This window comes from Anolis sagrei, chromosome 1, assembly GCF_037176765.1.
Source record: "Anolis sagrei isolate rAnoSag1 chromosome 1, rAnoSag1.mat, whole genome shotgun sequence".
Classification (NCBI taxonomy): Eukaryota; Metazoa; Chordata; class Lepidosauria; order Squamata; family Dactyloidae; genus Anolis; species Anolis sagrei.
Genome location: NC_090021.1, coordinates 9,672,770 through 9,698,244, shown reverse-complemented (window position 1 = coordinate 9,698,244; position 25,475 = coordinate 9,672,770). Strand labels below are relative to the sequence as shown.

At 44.5% G+C, this 25,475-nt stretch overlaps 1 long non-coding RNA gene across 1 annotated transcript; it reads right to left on the bottom strand.

Annotated features, from left to right (window-relative positions):
* Window positions 1-399: 399 nt before the first annotated feature.
* LOC137095867 (uncharacterized) lies at window positions 400-2,708 on the bottom strand. The gene is made up of 2 exons (XR_010909014.1): window positions 2,560-2,708; window positions 400-632 (listed from the first exon to the last, which is right to left on the bottom strand). It is a non-coding gene; the product is annotated as an uncharacterized lncRNA (long non-coding RNA).
* Window positions 2,709-25,475: the final 22,767 nt, after the last annotated feature.

Genomic DNA, 25,475 nt, shown 5'->3' with positions numbered 1-25,475 from the left:
CATGTCTTCATGCGAAGTCATGACTCACTAAAAAAGACAATAATGCTTGGTAAAGTGGAAGGCAGTATGAAATAAGGGAAACCATATCTCAGGTGGATAGACTCAATCCAGAGCCTTGAGTGTGGACAAACTCAGCAGGTTTGTTGAGTATAGGGAGACCTGGAGGTCTCCCTATCACAATCAATTGAAGTCACCTTGAAGGCAGAGAACAATCCATAAGGGGGACAGGCTGTCTGGAAAATAAGTAAAATGCTGATAAAGTTTGATGTTTCGTGGGTGCACACCCCAGCACTCTGGGATTTGTAAATGATAGGTCAATCTCAAAATTCTCCCCTCCTTGGACTCATCCACCAATGCATCTTTCCCTCCCTTCCCTCAAAGAAGGACTCAAGAGACAGCTGAGCATTCATTTGCATTTATTGAAGGGGATCAAACATGATGCCTTCTTGGTAGCTGAGCAATGGGTCACTTCCTCTTGGCCCTTCTCAGTGGCATCCTCCCTTTTTAGTCACCCTTCTTGTACTTCATACAGCAGAGAGAGCAATGATACTCTTTGTAGTAGGCAGTTTCATCCTTCTGACACGATTTGTCACATCGGCCTCCAGCATAAAAACAATTTGGTTTTTTAGTTCCTGTAGAAAGAAAGGAAACACTGCAGCTGAATGGAAGTATCTTTCTCCATATCGATACCTATTAAATTCTTCTGAGAGGAGGTATCTTTTGGGAATGAAAGGGAAGGGGAGACAACAGAAAACATGTAACAAACAGAGCCTAACAGTGAAGCAGAGCCTCGACCATCTCATGCAGCTCTAGTAGCTGTCTAGACAACAGGGACAGCAACAAAAGAGAAGGAAACCCTTTAAAAAGGAAATGGTGAGATAATGAGGATAGAAGTCTCAATTGACAGCTAGTTACAAATCAATGCAGCAGTACAGCGAAAGCTGTAAGACAAGTCTACTATCACCACTTATCGTTGTGTTGAAATCAGTCATTTTGCTTCTCAGTCTCCAGCGTGTTCCCTGGACTCTTCAGTGACTGAAATGGTTAATGCTCAAGTCTTGGACTGCAAAGACCACACTTCTGCTCTTATAGGCCCTCTGTGTTTGATTTTGGGCAGGCATGGATTCTCCAATGACTGTTATCCTAAACCACAGATGGGTTCTCCAGAGCATCTTCCACCATGATAACTAACTACTGATAACTAAAAACACAGGATCTGGAACTCTTGTCAAGATTGCCATGAGACAGGGATGTCGGGCATATAGGAAGCATACTCTCCAAAATTTCACAGATCGTAACTGGGACAATTATAAGCAGTAATTTTAGAATATGATCAAGGTGGCAGAATTTAATATTGAAGAGGAAGATACTAGGAAAAGCTGCAACAATTTGCTTGTGCCTTTATCAACTGGGAAGGTCTAAACCAGGGGTCCTCAAAATTTTTAAACAGAGGGCCAGGTTACAGTCCCTCAAGGAGTTGGAGGGCCAGATTATAAGTTGAAACAAACATGAATGGATTCCAATGCACACCGCACATATCTTATTTGTAGTGCAAAAAAATCCCACTTAAAAACAATACAATAATTAAAATGAAGAACTATTTTAACAAATATACGCTTATTAGTCTTTCAATGGGAAGTGTGGGCCTACTTTTGGTTGATGAGATAGAATTGCTGTCGCTGCTGCTGTTGTTGTGTGCTTTCAAGTCATTTCAGACTTAGGTTGACCCTGAGAGAGGGCCGGGTAAATGACCTTGGAGGGCCGTATCCGGACCCCGGGCCTTAGTTTGAAGACCCCTGGTCTTAACTCTAGTCCCTCTTCTGTTCTCACCTTCTGAATTGACTGAGTGTAGAATAGTTTACATGTTAAAGCTTTCAGAAATAGAAGTAAGTCAATAATGGAGGGATACATTGGGAAGAGAAGGGAGGAACTGAGGCATCTAGAAAGCAACTGAAATATTTGGATTACAATATATAATAAATAAATAAATAAAAATTAATTGGGACTATCTAAGCCAGGTTGGGAAAGTTGGAGGCCATAGAAATAGATGGAGGGCAAAGATCTGGGTGGGCTGAGAGACGTCACAGCCATGTCTGATTGTAGGTGCTACCTGTCTCAGAGCAACAAAGTAGCAGAATGAACGGGACCTTCTGTAGAATCTCGAACAGACGTGGGTAAACTTTGACCCTCCAGATCTTTTAGATTTCAACTCTCACAATCCCTAACACCTGGAGGGTCAAAGTTCACTCATGTCTGATCTAGAAGGTCATGAAGGTTTTAAAACTATCCATAATGAGTGATTTTAAAGAGTGGTTGCATTTGGATGGAAGACTAGTAATGCAAACTAGGTGCTATAGGATGTATCTCAGAAGCAGCATGAGGCAAACCACCTCTGAGTTTTCCTTGCTCAAGAACCCCTATGAAACCCATGAATTCACCTTAAGTTGGCAGGAGTCTTAAAGGTGCACAACAACACAGACACACATTTACAGTTATTCAATTTGCTGGTGAACTCTGACATTGCCCATTCTTCCTAACCAAAAATAGTTCAGGTCCTACCTTCAACATTCATAGCAGTGGCAAGCAGCATCATGATAACCATGGCAAGGTAAAGAGCCCTCATGGTGTACTGATGGATCAAATCTCCAAACTCTGGGAAATGAAGAATCTAAGCAGAGAAGCCAGACCTCAATGATGGTTATGGTTGGGGACCTAGGTGGTCCTTTTATAGGGTCCTTCCAAAACAAGAATGCAATATGGATTCATGGGAAATCTGGATGCATGCGTCATCCTGCAACTGATGACGTAGAAGTTGCCAAGTTTATAAATATCTCTCTTTACCTTTCTTGGAACAATGCATACCACTCATGTTTTCATTGCCCATTGTTCCAAAATACACATCCATTTGGACTTAATGGCTCATCAACATTAGATAGGCCATGTGAGAACAAGGAGAGGAAAACATCAGACATATTTTCTGACACCGAAAGGGCCAAGAATTCTCTTGAGATTTGTTAAGAGAGGGGTAGCCATTGTATTCTTCCGAGGCCAAGGCCCTATCTACATTTAATGAAGTTAAACTGCATTATAACAGCCCACACTGACCATATTATGCAGTTACAAACTGCATTATATGGAAGTGTAGATGGGGTCCCCAACAAGGACCTCTACCTTAGGCTTCCATCGAAGTGGCCAACACCTTAGCATCTTTTGTTATTTCAACGAATCCCACTGTATTAACTGGATCTGGTATATCAAGACCCATTTCAGTCAGATATTACTTGCCTCAATGCACTCCTCCCCTATTGCTCCCATTTCAGGGACAGATCAAGAATAATAGAATCAAAGTACCCCAGACAGATGGCCATCCACCTCTGTTTAAAAGCCTCCAAGAAAAGAACCTCCACCAGACCCTGAGGCAGAGTTCCACTGTTAAACAACTCTCACGGTCAGGAAGGTATTCCTAACATTCAGGTGGAAGCTCCTTTCCTGTAATTTGAACTCATTGCTCTATTGATCCCTGATTGCCAAGGCAGCAGAAAACAAATCAGCTGTTGCAGGCCGAGTGCCTGCTGGGGAGCCTGGGGCAGCCTTATGAAGGCTGCCCACAAGGAGGGAGAGGCCAACAAAGGCCTCACCTGCGGTGGGTGTGGTCAGTTAGGCCATTGGTCCTTTGACCCACCGGCGGGAAGTCTTCCTGCCATCAGAGGGGGCTTCTGGGGGAAAGAAGCCCCCTCAGGCAAGAATGGCGGCGGGGGGGGGGGGCGGGACGGGACGCCCTGCCCCACAACTTCTTTGGCCCGGTAAGTCGGGCCATGCCTTGAACTGTTGTACCCAGAATTGGAACAAATACTCCAGGTGTGGCCTGACCAAAGCCGGTCAGGTCTCACCATGATTTCCCTCAATCTAGACATTATACCCCATTGTCCCTGTTGAAATTCAATTTGTTAGTTTTGGCCCAACTCTCTAATTTGTTGAGGTCATTTTGAATTCTGATCCTGTCATCTAGAGTATTATCTAATATCTATCCCTGCCAAATTGGTATCATCTGCAAACTTGATAAGCATACCCTCTAAACAGTCATATAATAACATCTTCACAGGGGACTTAGGAAGACTCCTTGGATGCTTCCCCACCAGTTCAGCGATAGATGGGCATGCTGTCCGTGTCATGATGTTGCTGGACTTTCTGCAGAGGCGCCGCCCATGACTGGAGTGGAAGCACTGTTTGCCACTTCCCTCCAAACATGGGAGTCCTGAGAGAAGGCAGCTTTTGCCACTCCTGGTGGACTATACCGGTCTACCTTCATGCCCTTTGGGTTGAATAAAACCGCAGCCACTTTTTAGAGGTTAATGAACATTGTGTTAAGACCAGTGCAGGATTGTGCTGCTGCCTATATGGACGATATCATTATTTATAGTCCATCCTGGGAAGCCATTTACAAAGAGTCCTCGATGCACTTAGGCAAGCTGGTCTCGTGGTTAATCCCAAGAAGTGTAAAGTTGCCCAAACTGAGTTGTCCACTGGTAGCATTTCACCACCATCTCCACAAAGAGGTCCTTTCTTTCTTTTCCCACTGACATAACCAAAGAATCCCATTTTATTGTTTTGGATGTCTTTGACAAGCTTGAGATCTTTTGTGCTTTTGCCTTTCAGAACTTTTCCCTACATATGTTGGTTAATTGTTTAAATTCCTCTTTGGTGATTTCCCCAAAGAGGAAATGAACAAAAACTTCAAAATAATGCAACTGCAGTTTAGTAAAGCCACCCCACCCCCCCCACCCCACCACCACCATGGGGAGACCAACCAGTGGTTCACCAAGGGAATCCTGGATGAACCAGGGAGAGGATTCTAGCCAGATACGTCCTAGACCAATCAGAAGATAGTGTGAGAGCTTTGAATAGCTGTCAAAATGTAGTAACTATGCTCTGTATTCACAGTTGTGGTATATCAGTTTTTTTGGAGTGCTTTATTCAAAGAATCTGGACTGGCCATCTTGAATGCTTGAAATGCTGGTCTCCAAACCATTGATTCTTGTGGAAGCTGAAATCACATAACTAAGATTATTGACTTAAAGCCTATACAGGTTGAGTATCTCTTATCTGAAATGTTTGGAACAAGTCATGTTTGAGGCTTTTTGCCAGATTTTAAAATAACTACAATTACAGACATCATGCAATATCATGGAGATGGGTCCCAAGTCTATTTTTATTTATTTATTGGGCTTTTATATCCCGTCCTTTCTCAACCTCTGCAGAGGGACTGAAGACGGCTAACAAAGTGGCACCCCCTGGCACCCACATCAAAACATAAATATACAATTAGCAGCAATGTAAGAATAACAACAATATAAAACAGTAAAGTGAAGACGAGCTGCTGCATTTTGCACCAGCTTCAGTTTCCTGATCACTGACAAAGGAAGGCCAATGTAGAGGGCGTTACAGTAGTCAAACCTCGAGATGACCGTCGCCTGGATCACCGTAGCCAGGTCGTTCCTAGATAGGTAGGGAGCCAGTCACCTAGCCTGACATAGATGAAAAAGCGCTATCTGCTCGCACCAGTCCTGGGCCTCCATTGTGAGCAGAGGGTCCAATAAGACACCAAGACCTTTTACGGGAGTTGATGGACGTAGTGTCTCGCCATCCAGGGTAGGCAGCTGGATCTCCCTCCCACCCGGACAGCCCAGCCAAAGGATCTCCATCTTCGCTGGATTCACCCTCAACCTGCTGGCATGCAATCATCCAGTAATGGCCTCAAGGCACTGATGGAAATTTTCGGGTACAGAGTCCGGCCGGCACTCCATCCTCAGAATGAGCTGAGTCTCATCAGCGTACTATGGGCACTCAAGCCAAAAGCTCCACACCAGTCGGGCAAGCGGTCGCATATAGATGTTAAATAATACAGGAGAGAGAATAGCTCCCTGCGGGACCCCACAAGTTAGCGGAGATCTCTCGGAAACCATCCCTCCCCTCACCACATGCTGTCCCCGATTCTGGAGGAAGGAGGACACCCATTTAAGGAGTATCCCCCTAACCCCAGTCCTGGCTAGGCAGTGGGTCAATAGATTGTGATCAACCGTATCAAATGCTGCTGTGAGGTCCAATAACACAAGCAGTGCTCATCTGCCTTGATTCATCTAGCAGCGAAGCTGATCTGTGATGGCAACTAGCACAGTCTCCGTCCCATGCCCCCTACGGAAGCCGGACTGGAAGGGATCAAGTCCGGCTGTGTCATTAAGGAACTGCTGCAACTGTTCCACTGCTGCCCTCTCAACCACCTTGCCCAGAAACAGAAGGTTCGAGACTGGGCGGTAACTAGAGGGAACCGAACGATCTAAGTCTGGTTTCTTCAGCAGCGGAGATACCATCACCTCTTTTAAACCCTCTGGAAAAACTCCTTGCTCAAGGGAGCTATTTATTATATTCAACAGAGGTTCACGTAATACCTCCAGGCAAGATTTTACTAGCCAGGAGGGACACGGATCAAGGGAGCAGATGGTTGGCCTAGTTGCAGTCATGATCCTATCGACAGCCTCTGCATCCAGCAGAGTAAACCGGTCGAGGATGTGCCCAGCGAGTGGCCACGGAGTCTCAAGTTCACTTACTGTATCAATCGTGGCAGGGAGATCCTGGTGGAGAAGCGAGATCTTGTATGCGAAATAGCTCTGGAAAACCTCAGCAGAAGGGGCCAGATCATTATTGTTTGGGAGAGAAGGGATTGTTGTCAGGGATCTAATAATCTTAAATAATTGTGCTGGGTGTGAGCTCGCAGACGCTATCAAGGAAGCATAAGACTTTTTGGCCTCGGTGATAGCATGCTCATAAGACTCTCTGAAATTCTTATAAGCTGATTCCGATTCCCCATCACGGAGTTCCCACCACATGACCTCTAGCCATCTCTTCTCCTGTTTCATCGCACAGAGCTCCTCAGTAAACCAAGGAGACCGATTCTTATGGGGTTGGAGAGGGCGTGTAGCGGTGATCTCATCAAGTGCATTGGATAATTTGGTGTTCCATGTATCCACTTGCACCTCCAGTGAGTTGCTGACAGGTTCCATGGCCTTCAGAGCATTCAGGAGCCTGGCCGGTTCCATAAGTCTGCTTTGAAGGGGATGATATGAGTCTACACTGCCAGGATCCACAATCCAGTGATACTCAGGCCACATCATTTATGAGTTCCACTTTTGGAGACTGTGCATGAGTAGATTAAGTTAAAAAAACTGCAACTAACTAATCCAATATTTAATTCCTTTCTTTTAATTTCCAGTGAATACTTTTGATGCATTTCTCCTCTATCCAGCTCTTTATTTCTCTCATTAGGTGGTCTGAACTTGATGAGCCTTCAAAGCCAAAATGATTTAGCCTTCCTTGACCACACCTTCACAAACTTCCACCATGCATCTTGGGAGCTCCTGGGGACAAAAACACATCCATGTTGCCTCCATCAGCTGAGCAAAAGTAACATGTGTACAAGAAGAAGAAAAGGCCAAGAACAATGGGCAATGAAAACACGAATGGTATGCATTGTTTGGGCAAGAGGAGATAAGGAGAGGCATTTACTTCTACGTCATCAGCTGCCTTCTGACGTATGCGTGCAGATTTTTCCAAGTATTTGGACTGTGTATCTTTTAGACCAGCTCCCTATAAAAGAACCCACAAGGTCCCCAAGTACAACACCATCAAGTTCCTGCTCGTCTGTTTTCTTTGGTGTTTTCCAGAGCTTTGGAGATCTGACCCATCATCCCACCATGAGGGCTCTTTACTTGACCATCGTTGTCATGATGCTGATTGCCACTGCCATGAATGTTGAAGGTAGGAAATCAATGTTTTTGGGTTAAGAAGAATGAGGAGTGTCAGAGTTGACCAGGAAATTGATCAGATACAATCTCTTCACCTTTTATTCATTGCCCGACTTACCGGGCAAAGCCTGTTGCGGTGGGGGGTGCCCTCCCTCTGGCCACGTGGTTAGCAGGGGCTTCTCTTTCCCAAAAGCCCCTGCGCTGCTGGAAGTTTCCCGCCACTGGATCAGCTGGCCAACTGGAGGCTAGCTCCACCCAGCTCCTGGCATTGGCCAGGGGCCGGTTGCACCCTGTGCCCAGCAGCTTTAAATAGGCTGCGCTGGGCCCAGCAGGCACCAGGCCTGCTTCGAGTTGTCCTCCCACCCACCCTGCATGTTCATGATTTGTTCATTGTTACAGTTGTTGTTCATTATCTGTTCGTCACAACTTGCGTTGGCATGTGGCATGGGCCCTGGATCTGGTGCTGCCCCTCCCCTATTGGCGGGGAGGGAGCATCCGGCGGTTTCCAGGGGTGCCGTGTCATGTGACCCGGTATTGTGCCGGTGGGCCCCCTGTTGGACTCATCAGGTATCGGTCAGCAGCGGGCTGATCGATCTTGATCCAGAACCCATGCCTAGCAGCCAACCCTGTGTTCCTGTAATTAATAAATTAAGTTGTGGCCATTTTTACTCCATCTACGTGTCTGTGTCATCTCTGGTTCTGTGGGAGGGAGGAGTGTCGCCCATCCACACGCAACTCTCTTTTTATATTCCCTTTAGGCTGTATATAAGTCTTTAATGTAAATGTGTTCAAGGCTGTATGCTGAGTTCTGGTCAGCAGACCTCAAAATTCCCATTATAGGAAAAAACGAAGATAAAAATTCCCTGCTTTCAGGAGCAACCTATTCAAGGAAATATGAGCACGAATCCTTTTGGTATTCTCAGCTATAGGGAATCCCCTTGAAACAAAGGATTTTTAACAAGTGTTTAAACTTCATTCAGCAATTGATTCAATGGTTCTACTACAGTTGAGATCACTACGTGGATTCAGGTCATTGGATTCATTGTACCTGTGTACTTTTAACTTTCCAGTTGACTTGTGATGACTCAGGGTCCTTCCACACAGCCATATAACCCAGAAAATTAAGGCAGATCATCCACAATGTCTGCTTTGAACTGGATTTTTTTAGTGCACACTGCTAGGTAATCCAGTTCAACATGGATTTTATACAGCTGTGTGGAAGGTGCCTCCATAAATTACATAAGATTATCGTTAGCAAGGAATCCTCTGAGATTGCTCTGCCAATTCCCCTCCTCTGAAATAAAGCCTAGAAGAGTACCTGGTATTCATTGATGGTTTCTATTACAAGTACTAACCAGGAGGGACTGCGCATAGAGGGCTTTTTAGGGTATTTACGCCCAGGACTTCCTTTAGGTAAGATACTCCCTGACCAAACTCTGCATCCAATGACCACAGAAGCACTTTATTTGATGGTTCGTGCCATTCAATCCTCCCTCATCCCCGGATCCCCTCCCTGATATTTTACATTGTCCTATCTGCCAGTGTTTTAAAATTTTATCTTTGAATTTGGCCCTGCCCAGTGTGATCATTTGTGTTTTAATGTTTGAGTTTATATTGCTGTGTCGCTTATTTATATTGGTTTTGCATCTTACGTTATTTTATTTTCTGATTTCCTGTTGTGTTTCTGTGTTATATTGTGTTTACTGTATTGATGAGCGTGGGCTCATGTAAGCCGCCCCGAGTCCCCTTGGAGTGATGGAGTCAGGGTATAGATAAAGTTTTGTTATGATTATTATTCTAGGTTAGAAGAAATCTTGATCACGGGGGGATGAAAGGATAGAGTGAACAAACACGTCCCAAGGCATCAGGGTTTATACGCAGTAAGGCGCTTCGGCTCTGTTTCAATTGGATTTTTCTCTCCTTTCTGCAGGAAACAAAGCCACGAAATGTGCAGAGTACTACTACGGCTATTGTTCCACCAAGAGCTGTGGGAATTACGAATACGTGGTCTATAACACCGAGTGCCCTGTCCACTGCTGTGCTAAATACTCCTACTACAAGGGCTGAAGGGGAGGGGTGGCAAAGGCCAGCAGCTGAGAAGGGCTGAGAGAACAAGAGCCCACTGCTCAGCTGTGAAGAAGGCATCATGTCTGGTCCTCCTCAATAAATGCACATGAATGCCCAAACCGTCCCCTGTGTCCTTCTGTCCTTTCAGGCGCATGGGAGAGAGGGGAAGACTGAGGGCTCAAGGCAGAGATGTATTGTTCCCCTTCTGCTGGTGTGAGGTGGTTGTTGCTGTTGTGAGCTTCCTTTCTACCTTGCCATTTCCCCAATAATGGGACTCAAGGCAGCTATCCAAATGAAACAAGTCAATATGTTTTAAATACCCAAACATTTTAATAGTTGAAACATAACTATTATAACAATGAAAAACCTATACAATTTATAACATTGACAAATCTATACAACACATTTTAGAAATTAAGAATGGCACCAGCAGCATGAAAAGCCTAAAATACATCAGGATGGCAGAATAGAATAGTTTTTATCTGATGGTGGAACGGAGAGCAAAGCCGGGACCATCAGGGCGTCTCTGGGGAAGGAGTTCCAAAGTCAGGGAGCAGCCACCAAGAAGGCTCTCTTTGCACGGTTGCTATCAAACAGGTCTGAGAAGTTGGGAGACAGAGGGAAGGGCCTCCCCAGAAGATTGTTGAGTTCTATTGGACTTATAGTGGGAGGCACAGAGCCAGGCATCATGATCCTGGATCTGTGTGTTTCACTATTTTTCACAGCAAATATGTAAAACCCTACATTTCTCCTTCTTGAAATCCAATCTGTTAGTTCTGACCCAGCTCTCTAATTTGTTGAGGTTGTTCTGAATTTTAATCCTGTTTCCTGGTGTGTTTGCTTTCCTTTCCAATTTAGTGTCATTTGCAAACTTGATGAGCATGTTTGTGTTAGGAGTCTGGTAGGATTATGACATGGGCCCCCAACTCACCAGGACTACATTATTAGTGGTGCAAGTGGAGCAAAGTCTCTAGGGCCCTCATCTGTGGCTGCTGTCCATAGGATACCAAGACTGGCAACAGATAGAACCACTCACCAAGGATGGGTAACGCACAACTTGAGGTCTCCCTGCAGAATTTGGTTTATTTCTGTGGCTCTCAGTGTTGTGGTTAATAAGGACCACGGTTAAAGATGATCCGTGCCTGGTGGGCATATGCTAAATTAGATAGGCCAAGACAGAGAAATCATCTCACCAAGATAATCCACAGAGGTTTATTCACTTTGGCCAAAATAGATGCAAGTACAGAAATTTGGATCAAAGGTACAAGCATAAACAAACAGATAAATGCAAGACATCTTATACTGTTCTGACAGCTATTCAGACTTGTCACCCCCTCCCTGTATTGGCTAAAAAAGAAGCTAGGATCCATGCCAGGATTGGCCTGGAGGAAAAATGGCAGCTGGGAATTGGCCAAAGTTAAGGACCAATCAGCTGCAGATATACCCCATGGGAATTCATAGTCCGGGGTGATGGGCTTCCGTTGAGCTCAAATGCCCAGTTCCATGTCAAGCAAAGGTAGGGGCTTCGGAAAACAAAGGTGCAGATCTCCTGGAACAAAAGGTGATGATCTTGGGCAGTCAACGGCTTGGCTGTCAATTAGGAGGTTTAACACATGCCCAAATTCTAGGACTCTGTTTCTGCGGGTAGCAATTTCTGAACATGCTTCTAGAACATGACCATATATCCCGGAAAATTCACAGCAACCCAATGGGCTTGATGGTTACCTTAGAGTGAGAAATGGCCCCTCCAGTCCATTCTGAAATAAGCACTTTGACCTCTTGAGATGGAAAATCTAGCTGTTTTCTTCCTCTTTCAATATTCTCATGACACACCAGACTGCTGCCAGGTAAAAAGCCATTTGATTCTCAGCTGTATCAAAAGGGATATTATATCTCAGTCAAGGGAAGCCATATAATCTCCTCTATTCTGCTTTGGTCAGACCTCAGCTGGATTAATCCAGACTCTAGTTCTCGGCACCACAACTGGAAAAGGATATGGACGAGCCAACCAGTTCTCGGTGAGAGTCTGTCTTCTTGTCATGCCTTCAGTGAGAATGCCATTTCAAAACTTCCTGATTTCACTTGGAAATTATGCTACCAACAGCCCTGTGCACAACAATTCAACAGGAAATATATTTTTGTGTGTTTTGTGTATGTTTCCACTTATCCTGAATGCAGCTTGTAGAGCAGGGGTCCTCAAGCTAAGGCCCGGGGGCCGGATATGTCCCTCCAAGGTCATTTACCCGGCCCTCACTCATGGTCAACCTATTTATTTATTTGCATTATTTCTACCCTGCTCATATCAGCCTGAAGGCGACTCAGAGCCTGAAACGACTTGAAAGCACACAACAACAACAACAACAACAACAACAATCCTATCGCATCAGCCAAAAGCAGGCCCACACTTCCCATTGAAATACTAATACATTGTCGAAGGCTTTGATGGCTGGAATCACTAGGTTCTTGTGGGTTTTTTCGGGCTATAGAGCCATGTTCTAGAGGCATTTCTCCTGACGTTTCGCCTGCATCTATGGCAAGCATCCTCAGAGGTAGTGAGGTCAGTTGGAACTAGGAAAATGGGTTTATATATCTGTGGAATGACCAGGGTGGGACAAAGGACTCTTGTCTGCTGGAGCTAGGTGTGAATGTTTCAACTGACCACCTTCATTAGCATTTGAAGGACTGGCTGAGCCTGGGAAATTGGACAATTTCAAGCATGTGGACCATTTCGACAGAAAGGAAGAGACCATAAAAATGAACAAAATCTGGCTACCAGTATTAAAAATCTCTAAAATTACAACAGCAAAACAGCAGAGAGGAAACAACCAGGCACATCTTAACACCTCTTAACAAAAGATTTTCCCAGGCTCAGTCATTTAGACCCATTTGCCTTCCACTGGAGTTTAGTGTGATCATGGTTACTGCAGTATATATTCCACCTGATGCTAAACGGAAACACGGCTCTGGGATTTTTGGATAACATTGCTGAAAACCAGCAGAAAAAAGTACCCTGATGCTATGCATATTATAGCTGGTGACTTTAGTGATGCAGACTTCAAAGTGGCGCTCCTTAAATAATATCAGCGTGCTAAATGTATTACCAGAGGTGCAAATACATTGGATAAAGTGTATACCAACATTGCATATAACTACAGGCTTATGCAATGACCACACTCGCGGCAATCAGATCTTATGTCATTGTTTTTTAGCACCGGCATATATCCCTATCAGGAAACAGGCATTGCTTTTTGGGGAGACTGGAACATGTGGTGGCCTCACAACTCCAGGGATTCTTGGACGACACGGATTTTTTGGATCTGGCACAATCTGGCTTAAGACAAGGACATGGAACCAAGACAGCCTTGGTCGCCTTAGTGGATGATCTACGCTGGGAACTAGACATGGGGAGTGTGTCCCTGTTGGTTCTGCTGAACTTCTCAGTGGCCTTCAATGCCATTGACCACGGTATCCTTCTGGGATGCCTTGAGGGAATGGGTCTTGGAGGTACTGTTTTGCAGTGGCTCCGGTCCTTCCTAGAGAATCATTCCCAGATGGTGTTATTGTAGGACACCTGTTCAACACCACAACCATTGTCTTGTGGGGTTTCTCGGGGTTCCATACTGTCCCCCGTGTTGTTTCGAGGTGCAATGTCTTCTGTACGCAGGTGATGTCCAACTCTGTCACTCCTTCCCACCTGCTACTAAGGAGACTATTCAGGTCCTGAACTGGTGCTTGGCCGCTGTGACGGCCTGGATGAGGGCTAACAAATTGAAATTGAATGCAGAGAAGACAGAGGTACTCAGTCGTAAGGCCAAACAGGGCATGGGGTTATAGACTGTGTTAGATGGGGTCACATTCCCCCTGAAGACGCAGATTCACAGTCTGGGTGTGATCCTGGACTCATTGCTGAGCTCGGAACCCCAAGTTTCAGCGTTGACCAGGGGAGCATTTGCACAGTTAGAGCTTGGGAAGTCTGACTTGGCCAAGGTAGTCCATGCTCTGGTTGCATCCCGTATAGACTACTGCAATGATCTCTATGTCGGGTTGCCTTTGAAGAATGTCTGGAAGCTTCAACTAGTCCAGGTTACTAACAGGAGCAACGCTCAAGGAATGTATACCCCCTCTGTTGCACCAGCTCCACTGGCTGCCGGTCAGCTACCGGGCACAATTCAAAGTGCTGCCTTTAGCCTATAAAGCCCTAAACCGTTCTGGCCCAACTTATCTGTCCGAACGTATCTCCCCTTATGAACCTCTCAGGACTTTAAGATCATCTGGGGTGGCCCTGCTCTCTTTCCCACCTTCATCACAAGCACGGTTGTTGGGGCAAGAGACAGGGTCTTCTCAGTGGTGGCCCCTCAGCTATGGAACACCCTCCCTAAGGACATCAGATCGGCCTCCTCCCTTTTAACCTTTTGGAAGAGAGATGAAACGTGGGTCTTTGAGCAGGCATTTGCAAATACAGGGTAACAGACATAGGAAAATGGAATGGTTGACAATGTAACTGGATGATCTTTTTAATGAGGAGACCCTAATGATACATGATTTCATTGATTTTGATTCTGTTATGGTTTTATTATTCAATTGTTTTATTATATTGAAATTGTATTTTATGGTCTTGGTACCAACCGTAAACCGTCCCGCGTCACCTGCGGGCTGAGAGGGACAGTTGATAAAAATAGTAAATAAATAAATGAATAAATAAAATAAAGTTGGAGCCATGGAAGTAGGTGGAGGGCAAAGGTTTGGATGGGTTGAAAGAGGTCACAGCCATGTCTGATTGCAGGCACTGCCTCACCAATGCTTCCTCTTCATCTTGGAAAGAAGTGACAAGTGGAGTGCCACAAGCAGGGTTCCGTCCTGGGCCCGGTCCTGTCCAACATCTTTATTCATGACTTAGATGAAGGGTTAGAAGGCAGGATCATCAAGTTTGCAGACGACACCAAATTAGGAGGGATAGCCAATACTCCAGAGGACAGGAGCAGGATTCCAAACAATCTTGACAGATTAGAGAGATGGGCCAAAACTAACAAAATGAAGTTCAACAGGGACAAATGCAAGATACTCCACTTAAGCAGAAAAAACAAAATGCAAAGATACAGAATGGGGAATTCCTGGCTCGAGAGGAGTACGTGTGAAAAAGATCTTGGAGTGTGTGTACTCTAGTTCATTCTATTGTGTAGAGTAGTTATGTTTAACACACACACGCGCACATACACAAAACAGTAAATTGTGTGTAAATTGTGTATTTTGGTTTTTTTCTTTTTTTAACCTTTAATATATATATCTTTTTGAATTGTTGTGCACAGGGCTGTTGATAGTGTAATTTCCGAGTGAAATCAGAGAGTTTTGAAATAGCATACTCACTGAAGGCATGACAAAAAGACAGACTCTCACTGAGAACTGGTTGTCTTGGTCATTACATTCCAGTTAGGCCATATCCTTCTTCAATTGTGGTGCCAAGAACTAGACTCAGGATTATCCCAGCGGAGGTCTGACCAAAGCAGAATAGAGGGGACTATATAACTTCCTTTGACTGAGACCTAATATTCTTATTGATACAGGTAAGAATAAAATGGTGTTTTAGCTGGCGGCAGCCTGCTGGGAGAAGAGAGAATGGAGAGAGGAAGAAAATGGCTAGTTTTTCCGACTTATCAGGTCAAAGCGCTTTTTTCAGATTGGACTGGAGGGACCATTTCTCACTCTAAGATAAGCATCAAGCCCATTGGGTTGCTATGAATTTTCTGGGCTATTTGGCCATGTTCTAGAAGCGTTCTAGAAATTGCTATCCACAGAAACAGAGTCCTAGAATTTGTTGACTGCCCAAGATCATCACTTTTTGTTCCAGGAGATCTGCACGTTTGTTTTCCAAAGCTCCCATCTTTGCTTGGCATGGAACTGGGCATTTGAACTCATCGGAAGCCCATCCCCCCCAAACTGGGATGTATCTGCAGCTGATTGGTCCTTAACTTTGGCCAATTCCTGGCTGCCATTTTTTCTCCTAGCCAATCTTGGCATGGATCCTAGTCAGCCTCTTTTCTGGCCAATCAGGGGAGGAGGTGACAAGCCTGAATAGCTGTCAGAACAGTATAAGATGTCTTGCATTTATCTGTTTGTTTATGCTTGTACCTTTGATGCAAATTGCTGTACTTGCACCTCTTTTGGCCAAAGTGAGTAAACCTCTGTGGATTATCTTGTTGAGATGATTTCTCTGTCTTGGCCAATCTAATGTAGCATATGCCCACCAGGCACAGATCATCTTTCACCACGGTCCTTATTAACCACAACACTGAGAGCCACAGAAATAAACCAAATTCTGCATGGAGCCCTCAAGTTGTGCATTACGCATCCTTGGTGAGTGTTTCTATCTGTTGCCAGTCTTGGTATCCTATGGAGAGCAGCCACAGATGAGGGCCCTAGAGCCTTTGCTCCACTTGCACCACTGATAATGTAGTCCTGGTGAGTTGGGGGCCCATGTCAATATTCTACCAAAATCCAGCCATTAATATGCTCTTCAAGTTTGCAAATGACACTAAGTTGGAAAGGAAAGCAAACACTCCAGGAAACAGGATTGGAATTCAAAACAACCTCAACAAATTAGAGAGCTGGGTCAGAACTAACAGATCGGATTTCAAGAAGGAGAAATGTAGGGTTTTACATATATGCTGGGGGCAAAATGAAACACACAGATCCAGGATTGTGATGCCTGGCTCTGTGCCTCCCTCTGTAAGTCAAATGGAACTCAACCATCTTCTGGGTTGGCCCTTCCCTCTGTCTCCCAACTTCTCAGACCTGTTTGATAGCAACCGGGCAAAGAGAGCCTTCTTGGTGGCTGCTCCCTGACTTTGGAACTCCTTCCCCAGAGACGCCCTGATGGTCCCGGCTTTGCTCTCCATTCCACCATCAGATAAAAACTATTCTATTCTGCCATCCTGATGTATTTTAGGCTTTTCATGCTGCTGGTGCCATTCTTAATTTCTAAAATGTGTTGTATAGATTTTTCAATGTTATAAATTGTTTAGGTTTTTCATTGTTATAATAGTTATGTTTCAACTATTAAAATGTTTGGGTATTTAAAATCTTCCATTGAGGTTTGTATTGACTTGTTTCATTTGGATAGCTGCCTTGAGTCCCATTATTGGGGAAATGGCAAGATCGAAAGGAAGCTCACAACAGCAACAATCCCCTCACACCAGCAGAAGGGGAGCAATACATCTCTGCCTTGAGCCCTCAGTCTTCCCCTCTCTCCCATGCACCGGAAAGGACAGAAGGACACAGGGGACGGTTTGGGCATTCATGTGCATTTATTGAGGAGGACCAGACATGATGCCTTCTTCACAGCTGAGCAGTGGGCTCTTGTTCTCTCAGCCCTTCTCAGCTGCTGGCCTTTGCCACCTCTCCCCTTCAGCCCTTGTAGGACTTAACACAGCAGTAAGGACACTGTTCGGTATAGACCCAGGATGCACCCTTTCCACAGCCGTTCTTGTTACAATAGCCATCCTTATAATCACAGTCCTTTGGTTTGTTTCCTGCAGAAAGGAGACAAAACATCCAGTTGAAACAGAGCCGAAGCGTCTTACTGCATATAAACCCTGATGCCTTGGGACGTGTTTGTTCACTCTAGCCTTTCATCCCCCCCGTGATCAAGATTTCTTCTAACGTAGAATAACAATCATAATACAACTTTATTTATACCCTGCCTCCATCTCCCCAAGGGGACTCGGGGCGGCTTACATGAGCCCACGCTCATCAATACAGTAAACACAACATAACACAAAAACACAACAGGAAATCAGAAAATAAAATAACATAAGATGCAAAAGCAACATAAATAAGCGACACAGAATATATAAACTCAAACATTAAAACACAAATGATCACACTGGGCAGGGCCAAATTCAAAGATAACATTTTAAAACACTGGGAGATAGGACAATGTAAAATATCAGGGAGGGGATCCGGGGATGAGGGAGGACTGAATTGCACAAATCATTAAATAAAGGGCTTCTGAGATCATTGGATGCAGAGTTTGGTCAGGGAGTATCTTACCTAAAGAAAGTCCTGAGCGTAAAGCCCTCTATGCGCAGTCACTCCTGGTTAGGACTTGTAATAGAAACCATCAATGAATACCAGGTACTCTAGGCTTTATTTCAGAGGAGGGGAATTGGCAGAGCAGTCTCAGAGGATTCCTTACTAACTATAATCCTATGTAATTCATGGAGGCACCTTCCACACAGCTGTATAAAATCCATGTTGAACTGGATTATCTAACAGTGTGTTCTGCAAAAATTCAGTTCAAAGCAGATATTGTGGATGATCTGCCTTAATTTTCTGGGTTATATGGCTGTGTGGAAGGACCCTGAGTCATCACAAGTCAACTGGAAAGTTAAAAGTACACAGGTACAATGAATCCAATGACCTGAATCCACGTAGTGATCTCAACTGTAGTAGAACCATTGAATCAGTTGCTGAATGAAGTTTAAACACTTGTTAAATAATCCTTTGTTTCAAGGGGATTCCCTATAGCTGAGAATACCAAAAGGATTCGTGCTCATATTTCCTTGAATAGGTTGCTCCTGAAAGCAGGGAATTTTTAAATCTTCTTTTCCCCTATAATGGAGATTTTGAGGTCTGCTGACCAGAACTCAGCATACAGCTTTGAACACATTTACATTAAAGACTTATATACAGCCTAAAGGGAACATAAAGAGAGAGAAAAGGGGAAGATCTGACCAATTTCCTGGTCAACTCTGACACTACTCATTCTTCTTAACCCAAAAACATTGATTTCCTACCTTCAACATTCATGGCAGTGGCAATCAGCATCATGACAACGATGGCCAAGTAAAGAGCCCTCATGGTGGGATGATGGGTCAGATCTCCAAAGCTCTGGAAAACACCAAAGAAAGCAGACAAGCTGGAACTTGATGGTGTTGTGCTTGGGGACCTTGTGGTTCTTTTATAGGGAGCTGGGCTAAAAGAAACACAGTCCAGATACTTGGAAAAATCTGTACGCATACGTCAGAAGGCAGCTGATGACATAGAAGTAAATGCCTCTCCTTATCTCCTCTTGCCCAAACAATGCATACCAGTCGTGTTTTCAGTGACCATTGTTCTTGGCCTTCTCTTCTTCTTGTACACATGTTACTTTTGTTCAGCTGATGGAGAAAACATGGCTGTGTTTTTGTCCCCAGGAGCTGCCCAGATGCATGGGGCAAGTTTGCAAATGTGTGGTCAAGGAAGCCTAAATCCTTTTGGCCTTGAAGGCTCATCAAGTTCAGACCACCTAATGAGAGAACTAAAGATCTGGATAGAGGAGAAATTCATCAAAAGTATTCATTGGAAATTAAAAGAAAGGAATCAAATACTGGATTAGTTAGTTGCAGTTTTTTCTACTAATACTCAATCTCCATCGTCAAAAGTGGAACTCATAAATGATGTGGCCTGACTTCACTAGATTTTGGATCCTGGCAGTGTAGCCTCATATCATCCCCTTCAAAGCAGATAACTTGCATTCAGAATCTGGATTATATGGTAATGTAGATACAGCCACACATCACCACAGAATTCTGCAGAGTTCTCTCGCCCTCAAACTGCGAATAAGTTGACTTGATTGATCACCCATTTCTCCTTTCTAGACCATTCGCTATCACATTCTACTCACCTTCTTAGTAAGTAAAGTTTATTACGGTTGATGACCAGATCACAACATGGGGACCCAGTGCCGTACATTCACATCAAACCCAAGGGGTTATACACTTCAAACTTCAACAAATTTTAAAATCTAAGCTAAAAACCAATACAAGTAGTTATTAAAATCTAACTCAACCCACAAGATCACCCGATGCAGTCTAAAGGGAGGTAGTGGGGATGGCACTGAGGAGGGGGGGAATATCCAACCCTATAAATATCAGTCTATATCTGATTTCCCATCTATATTCCAGGAGATGCTTAGGTCTTTTGACCCTCACCTTCTTATTTTCTGATACTGAAAATTGCCTCACATTCCCTTCTTTGGCTTTTGTTATTCTATGCCGAAACAGTATCTCACACTTGGGGCTGTAAAGGTTCTGGCACTCCCATCACACGTGGCTGCAGCAGCCCTGATGAGCAGGAGGAAGGGCATTCCCTAAACCCATTTCTCATTCACTGCTAAGGACTGATTGGCTGTTTTCCACCATCCACTGAGTACTTGAGAAGTGAAATACTCAAGGCACAACTGCAAACTGTGCCAACAAAGAGGAAAATATAGGACAAGTGCAAAGAAGCCAGAATGGATGTCCAAAGAACTTCTAACTGTGCTAAGACACAAAAGAGAAATGCACAAGAAGTGGAAAAAGGGAGAAATAACCAAAGAAGAATTCAAACAAATAGCCAACACCTGTAGGGAAAAGGTCCGCAAGGCTAAAGCACAAAACGAGCTCAGGCTTGCCAGGGACATTAAAAACAATAAAAAGGGCTTCTTTTCTTATGTCAATAGAAAAAGGAAAAACAAGGAGGCAATAGGGCCTCTTCGAGGAGAAGATGCGGCAATGCTGACAGGGGGTAGGGAAAAGGCAGAACTACTTAATGCCTTCTTTGCCTCAGTCTTCTCACAAAATGAAGGTCATCTTCAACCTCAGCAAGATGGAGTGGATGAGGGATTTGAGGACATCCAACCCCAAATTGGGAAACAAGTCTTCCAGGAATACCTGGCCGCTCTAAAAGAGTTCAACTTCCCAGGGCCAGATCAACTACACCCAAGAGTACGGAAGGAACTAGCGGAAGTCATTTCAGAACCATTGGCAATCACCTTTGAGAGTTCTTGGAGAACGGGAGAAGTTCCAGCAGATTGGAGGAGAGCCAATGTGGTCCCAATCTTCAAGAAGGGAAAAAAGGATGACCCAAACAACTACCGTCCGGTCAGCCTCACGTCGATACCAGGCAAGATTCTGGAAAAGATTGTTAAGGAAGTGGTCTGCAAACACTTAGAAACAAATGCAGTCATCGCTAATAGTGAACATGGATTTATCAAAAACAAGTTATGCCAGACTAATCTGATCTCTTTTTTCAATAGAGTTACAAGCTGGGTAGATGCGGGGAATGCCGTGGATGTGGCATACCTGGATTTCAGTAAAGCCTTCCACAAGGTCCCCCATGACCTTCTGGCAAGGAAACTAGTCCAATGTGGGCTAGGCAAAACTACGGTGAGGTGGATCTGTAATTGGTTAAGTGGACGAACACAGAGAGTGCTCACTGATGCTTCCTCTTCATCTTGGAAAGAAGTGAGGAGCGCAGTGCCGCAGGGTTCCATCTTGGGCCTGGTCCTTTTCAACATCTTTATTAATGATTTAGATGAAGGGCTAGAAGGCATGATCATCAAGTTTGCAGATGACACCAAATTGGGAGGGATAGCCAATACTCCAGAGGACAGGAGCAGGATTCAAAACGATCTTGACAGATTAGAGAGATGGGCCGAAACTAACAAAATGAGGTTCAATAGTGACAAATGCAAGATACTCCACTTTGGCAGGAAAAACGAAATGTAAAGATACAGAATGGGGAAGGCCTGGCTCGAGAGCAGTACGTGTGAAAAAGATCTTGGAGTCCTCGTAGACAACAAGTTAAACACGAGCCAACAATGTGATGTGGCGGCAAAAAAAGCCAATGGGATTTTGGCATGCATCAATAGGAGCATAGTGTCTAGATCTAGGGAAGTAATGCTACCCCTCTATTCCGCTTTGGTTAGACCACACCTGTAATATTGTGTCCAATCCTGGGCACCACAATTCAAGAGAGATATTGAAAAGCTGGAATGTGTCCAGAGGAGGGCGACTAAAATGATCAAGGGTCTGGAGAACAAGCCCTATGAGGAGCGGCTTAAGGAGCTGGGCATGTTTAGCCTGAAGAAGAGAAGACTGAGAGGCGATACGATAGCCATGTATAAATATGTGATAGGAAGCCACAGGGAGGAGGGAGCAAGCTTGTTTTCTGCTTCCTTGGAGACTAGGACGCGGAATAATGGCTTCAAACTACAGGAGAGGAGATTCCATCTGAACATGAGGAAGAACTTCCTGACTGTGAAAGCCGTTCAGCAGTGGAACTCTCTGCCCCGGAGTGTGGCGGAGGCTCCTTCTATGGAAGCTTTTAAACAGAGGCTGGATGGCCATCTGTCAGGTGTGATTTGAATGCAACATTCCTGCTTCTTGGCAAGGGGTTGGACTGGATGGCCCATGAGGTCTCTTCCAACTCTTTGATTCTATGATTCTATGAGATTTCTCCCAGGAATGCTGTCAGCCCTCCATATCCACTGGTGTTAGAGCTATAGTGAAGGAGGAATGAGCATAGGAAATGTTCTTCCTCCAACATACTGTTGCGGCTGCTTACTGATGATGCTTCCATTCACTAATCAAATGTCTCCTTCTTTTCTTTTCATATCCAGTGAATACTTTTGACATGATTCAGGACAATGCTATATATGGCTAGGCCAGGGATGAGGACTGCCTTGAGAGTCTGAAGAACCCTTGCTCTTTCAAAATTAGTTAGTGGGTGGCCATAAAGATCAAACCACTCCATTCATCTCCGACTCTACTCAGTCGAATACATTTTCCAATCATGTTTATGTTCATGACGCTTTAATGCGTTTTCATGGTGTTAATAAGGTTGTAGAGGTACTGTGCCAAGCTTCCAGAGATCTTCTTCTGTGGTTCCCTCATTAAAATGAGTAATAATCATAAAACCAAAGGCTTCTAGCATTGGAAGTATCTCTGAGACATCTAGGTGTACTAATGTACGATCCAACAACTGAAGCATCCCTGATACTTAAGTGACCCAAGTCGGTAACAAAGGAGGATCATACTTCACATCCTGACAAGACAGAGGTCCTCCAGGTCAGTCACCCGTCTGACCAGGATATTGGATGGCAACCTGTGCTGGATGGAGTTGCACTCTCCCTGAAGTCACAGGTCCACAGTTTGGGGTTCCTCCTAGACTCAGCACTGACGTTTGATGCACGGGTGTCGGCAGTGGCCAGGAGAGCCTTTGCACTATTAAAACTCATGTGCCAACTGCAACCATACCTCCTGAAGTCTAATTTGACCATGGTGGTCCATGCCTTAGTTACCTCTATACTGGACTACTGCAATGCACTCTATGTGGGGCTACCCTTGAAGACAGCCGGGAAATTACAACTCGTACAATGCTCAACAGCCAGATTAATAACTGAGGCAACTTACAGGGAGTGGTCAATACAGCTGTTTAAGGAGCTTCATTGGCTGCCGTTCATCTTCTGGTCCCAATTCAAGGTACAGGTTCTTACCTATAAAGTCCTGAACGGTTTGGGACCCGCCTACCTTTGTGACCGTATCTTTCTCCATGAACCAGTCCGAGCTCTTCAATCTTCGGGGGAGGCCCTGCTTTTGTCCCTGCCAGTTTCTCAGGCTTGTCTTGTGGGTACAAGGGAGAGAGCCTTCTCTTCTTTGGCTCCCCGACTCTAGGACTCATTGCCTGGAGAGATTAGGGAAGCCCCTACTTTAGAAACCTTTAAAAAGAATCTCAAGACCTGGCTCTGCTGCTGCACTTTTGGAGAGTAGCCACACAATCTTAAGCTATTGCTCCCCTCAACGTTTTTGTCCTAGGAGTACCCCCCCCCCACCTTGTACGAAGGTATGTTTACTTCCCTGTTTCTCTATAAAGTTCTCTCTTGCAAATAATCTGCTCCTATTATCACACCCTGAGTTTTTAAATCATTTTATTGTACATGTGGCCTGCTGACTGTCATTATATTTGTTTATTACTTTCTTATGTTTTGTGTATATTGCTTATTGTATTCATATGTTTTGTATTTTACTGTGTTGTTGTTTGCATTTCAGTTTTTATTTTATTGCATTTTTTTGTTGTGTGTGCAAGTGTGATACACCTTCCACAGCCAACCCAAGAAGTACGCTCACACATGATGTGGGATGAACAATGGCCACAACTCATTTATTGATAACAGGAACAAGGGTTGGCAGCCAAGCATGGGTCCTGGATCATGATCGGGCAGCCCAATACTTATGAAGGCTGCCCACAAGAAGGGAGGGGCCAGCTCCGGCCTCACCCACGGTGAGCGTGGTCAGTTGGCCCTTGGCCCATTGACCCGCCGGCGGGAATCCTTCCCGCCATCAGAGGGGGCTTCTGGGAGGAAGAAGCCCCCCCCCTTAGACAAGAATGGAGGTGGGGGACGCCCTGCACTGCAACTTCTTTGGCCCGGTAAGTCGGGCCATGTCTTTTTGGGCTTGGCCTTATGTGAGCTGCCCCGAGTCCCTGTTGGGGGAGATGGTGGCAGGGTATAAAAAAAGATTATTATTATTATTATTATTATTATTATTATTATTATTATTTACCATCATCATCAGTAGATTCTGCTAAAAAAACTCCAACTAACTAATCCAATTTTTCATTCTTTTCTTTTAATTTCCAATGAATACTTTTGATGCATTTCTCCTCTATCCAGGTCTTTAGTTCTCTCATTAGGTGGTCTAAACTTGATGGGCCATCAAGGCCAAAAGGATGTGGATTTAGGCTTCCTTGGCCACACATTCACAAACTTGCCCCATGCATCTGGGTAGCTCCTGGGGACAAAAACACAGCCATGTTTTCTCCATCAGCTGAGCAAAGCTAACATGTGTACAAGAAGAAGAGAAGGGCAAGAACAATGGGCAATGAAAACACGAATGGTATGCATTGTTTGGGCAAGAGGAGATAAGGAGAGGCATTTACTTCTACATCATCAGCTGCCTTCTGACGTATGCATGCAGAATTTCCAAGTATTTGGACTGTGTATCTTTTAGCCCAGCTCCCTATAAAAGAACCCACAAGGTCCCCAAGCAGAACACCATCAAGTTCCAGCTCGTCTGCTTTCTTTGGTGTTTTCCAGAGCTTTGGAGATCTGACCCATCATCCCACCATGAGGGCTCTTTACTTGGCCATCGTTGTCATGATGCTGATTGCCACTGCCATGAATGTTGAAGGTAGGAAGGGAATGGTTTTGGGTTAAGAAGAATGAGTAGTGTCAGAGTTGACCAGGAAATTGAGCAGATACAATCTCTTCCCCTTTTCTCTCTCTTTATATTCCCTTTAGGCTGTATATAAGTCTTTCATGTAAATGTGTTCAAGGCTGTATGCAGAGTTCTGGTCAGCAGACCTCAAAATTTCCTTTATAGGAAAAAACGAAGATAAAAATTCCCTACTTTCAGGAGCAACCTATTCAAAGAAATATGAGCACGAATCCTTTTGGTATTCTCAGCTATAGGGAATCCCCTTGAAACAAAGGATTTTAAACAAGTGTTTAAACTTCATTCAGCAATTGATTCAATGGGTTTACTACAGTTGAGATGACTACGTGATTCAGGTCATTAGATTCATTGTACCTGTGTACCTTTAACTTTCCAGTTGACTTGTGATGACTCATGGTCCTTCCACACAGCCATATAACCCAGAAAATCAAGGCAGATCATCCACGATATCTGCTTTGAACTGGATTTTTTTTAGTGCACACTGCTAGATAATCCAGTTCAACATGGATTTTATACAGCTGTGTGGAAGGCATCTCCATAAATTACATAGGATGATCGTTAGCAAGGAATCCTCTGA